This window comes from Triticum aestivum, chromosome 5D (assembly GCF_018294505.1).
Source record: "Triticum aestivum cultivar Chinese Spring chromosome 5D, IWGSC CS RefSeq v2.1, whole genome shotgun sequence".
Classification (NCBI taxonomy): Eukaryota; Viridiplantae; Streptophyta; class Magnoliopsida; order Poales; family Poaceae; genus Triticum; species Triticum aestivum.
The window spans coordinates 35,479,722-35,482,328 of NC_057808.1; the positions used below are offsets into that span (position 1 = coordinate 35,479,722).

General features: G+C 41.5%; 1 long non-coding RNA gene across 1 annotated transcript; it reads right to left on the minus strand.

The window, feature by feature from the left end:
- Nucleotides 1-284: 284 nt before the first annotated feature.
- Nucleotides 285-2,050, minus strand: LOC123124191 (uncharacterized). The gene is made up of 3 exons (XR_006461011.1): nt 1,869-2,050; nt 1,595-1,776; nt 285-1,105 (listed from the first exon to the last, which is right to left on the minus strand). It is a non-coding gene; the product is annotated as an uncharacterized lncRNA (long non-coding RNA).
- Between the last annotated feature and the right edge of the window lie 557 nt (nt 2,051-2,607).

Here is a 2,607-nt window from a genome sequence, read left to right on the forward strand (position 1 = left end):
GCCGAGGAGTGATTTTTTTTTCTTGTGACCTTCGAACATGTTATCCTGCAATTTACACATATAACAAAACTCAATGAGAGAGAGGAGATATTAAACAATGCAAGCTTACATCTACATAATCAAGAGATATTGATTAATATAAAAACCGGAAATAACAAGCATGAATGTTGAATGATAGTTAGAGAATGTTCTCAAGGATTCAACAACATAAGCCGAGCATATAATAATCTACAACGTATTAGACTAGGCTACAAAATTGTAGACTATGTCTAAAGAACGCCAACAAAACCACTATGCTACATCATGTTAGCTTCCAACAACAGAGAATGCTTGAGTATAATTTTTATAGCTGAGTGACGAAAAAAAGAAGACAAAACAACAGGCCACTAAGCCCAGTGAGAAAAGAAGAGTATACTCAGTGCTGGCAAGATAAAGACATTCAGGAAAACAATTTGACTGGTTAGCCAACTTAGAGAATTATCATCGCAGACTAGCTTACCAATTGATCAAATATTCAAATTACACTCTTAATGGCAACCTCCATTGCTCATTCTGATTGATTAGCACAGAAGGATGTCAAGTTCAGCAAAAAAAGGGGGCACATAATTCTCAGGGATTGTTAACAACAATTATAAGAATCGTCCTAGGTGGGACACCACCCATCATGCGGATGAACTTGGGTAACAACCACTCAAAGCTCCCCACCCTCTTATCCCGGACAACCGGCAAGGATCATGCTCTGAAAATGATTGCTCCCTCTCACAAATAGACCAAACTTCATATCATAGTGATTCACGTTCGCATCAGCAAAGCCAAAAACAAACATCCGTATTGCTGGACATATGGTCTGCATACACTTGGTTCTCTCTACATTGAACATGTTGTCCGTATAGGAATCTCTAAAAGGTCTTATATTTAGTAACGGAGGGAGTATGCGCTTGTGCAATGGCCAGTGCATTGTCTGTCCAAAATCAGGGGACATCGGGTGATTGTACTGGTAGCGATGCTCTGCTATGTACCAACCATTGTCTTTGGATAGCACCATCCTTGTTAGAGCAGGGCACTCACAATGGCAAGACCTTGTGTTCTGCACCCCAACCTTTCCCTGACACAGACACAAAATGTCAAGATCTTGTCAAGTAGTAATTTTTTACATTGTCTGATAAATTACCCAGTATGCTGTCATAATTACAAGAAATCACATACATACGAACTGGGAAATCTTGAAACACAAACATCCTTTCTCATATTTCAGAATTTATGGTGTAATCATTTGTCCAGGGGGGCAACAATATGTGAAAAATGAATCATTCAACTCACAATCACCTGGTGTATTCCTCTACTGTAGTCTTTTAATTACAAGCAACCACACACATATGAACGCAGATTGTTCAGAGATTTGCACCACGATTTGTATGATTACAATGTAAGAGAGAATGTCTCCGTTGTGTAAAAAAATGAGGTGCCAGTCATCAGAGATCCCACCAGTACACTAGCCTGATAATTATGAGCAACCAAACACATATGAACAGAGATTCTTCAGATTTGCATCACCAATTTCATAACTGTTGTGTTGTGTCGAGCACGGACATACCTGCAGCTCCATCCTGGAGCTCTAAGGTCCATCTTGCCTATCAATTGTTTGGAAGCCTGCAATGAACCCTCCTGTCATCTCCCACCTCTGGCCGCCCGCACACAAATCTGCCCGTGAAAGCTCTAGGCGCGAGACGCTCCATTTGGGCGTAACTGTCAGTAACCTTCTCAAGCACCATGGATCTGCGCAGCAAGAGGAGGAAATTGCAGATCGGCACCATGGGATCCAGAATCGAACAAAAATCTCAGATGAATCTGATGAGCTCTTACGGTACCTTTGGCTGCATAGGATCTCCATGCCCACCAGTGGATGCGGCCCTCCTAGATTCGCCGCCCCGCAAGCTCACCCCTCTCGCTATTGAAAAATCCAGCAACCTCAGCTAGGAGACGACAGTACCATCCGCCCCCAAATCCTCGCATTTACTCCTCCGTCCACGTCCGCCCGGCGCCGTCTCCCTACTGGCCCATAGCTCAAGTGTTTTTCCTCTTTTCCGTATTTACAGACGCTCGCCAAGCTCGTACAGCTATTTAATGCCTCCTATCCCAAGACGCTGCTCGACCGCCCAGATATAGAGCACATATGCGCTCGAGCGCAGAAACACCGTGTCCGTACTTACTCCGTTTCTTTTTAGTCTGTATGTATATAAGATTTAATCAAGTCAAGCTTTATAAAGTTTAATCAATTTTATAGAAAAAAGTACCAGCATCTACAATACTAAATCTATATGGTATGAAAATTAATTTCGTGATGCATCTAACAATACTGGTTTCATATTGTGAATCTTGATATTGTTTCTATAAACTTAGTCAAAAGTTAACAAAGTTTTACTTTGACCAAATCTTGTATACAGACTAAAAAGAAAGAGTAGTAGCTAAAGTCTACTTGATTATAAAGAGGGAGAGAGCACTACTCCTTTTTAGGACGTGAAAATACTCCTAAATTTGTACGCGCGCGCCGAATTATACCGTCACAATTTTGTCATCTCCAGCAGGACGAGCTTGCGCAAAAAAGTT